Below are 686 nucleotides of genomic sequence, written 5' to 3' on the forward strand. Positions count from 1 at the left end.
GTGAATGCCCCAGGCTGTGCCGCTCCTTTTTCCTGCTCTCTTCACCTTGCTGGCTTCACTGTACCTGTTTCTGGCTCGGCCCTGGCTGCACTCTTGTCTGGACAGGCGATCTGGTTCGGAGACCAAGCTGGTCTGAAATAGGCTCCAAGTGAGACAGTGCCTGTGTTTCAGCTGCCAGGTACCCCCAGGGCTGCGCTGTGGTCACTTCATTGCAGGAAGCGGTTGTGGTTGTGCCGTGCCCTGAGCCCCAGTGTCTGCAGCTCGGCTGGGTGTCAGCAGCTGAGGTAGCCCAGGATTTCTCTCTGTGAGTAAGGAGGGGAGTTCTGGCTGAACCGAAGACTTTTCAGGAGGGTTGGAGAATGTGATGTCCCCCCAGAAGCACTGAGGGAAGTGGGATCTGCTCTGGCCCTGTATGAGGTGTCCTGGGAAGGACAGGCTGCCAGGCTCACCACGCTGCTGGTGAGCTGAAGTGCAGGAATTGGACTGTCATCCCTAACCTGCCTGAGTCAAGGGGAATAAGGGCTTCCCTGGGCAAGGCAGGGGCTGGGATGCTCCTCTTGTAGGTGGGGAGAGGGGGCTTGGGTTGATGAGGGAGAGGCAAGGCTGGAGGGGGCCCAGGCTGCAGATCCAGCTGCTCACTCTTGGCTGCCTGGCCCTGGCCTTGTTGCCAGGCCAGTTTCTCCCTG

This window comes from Buceros rhinoceros, unplaced genomic scaffold (assembly GCF_000710305.1).
Source record: "Buceros rhinoceros silvestris isolate BGI_N320 unplaced genomic scaffold, ASM71030v1 scaffold27650, whole genome shotgun sequence".
Lineage (NCBI taxonomy): Eukaryota > Metazoa > Chordata > Aves > Bucerotiformes > Bucerotidae > Buceros > Buceros rhinoceros.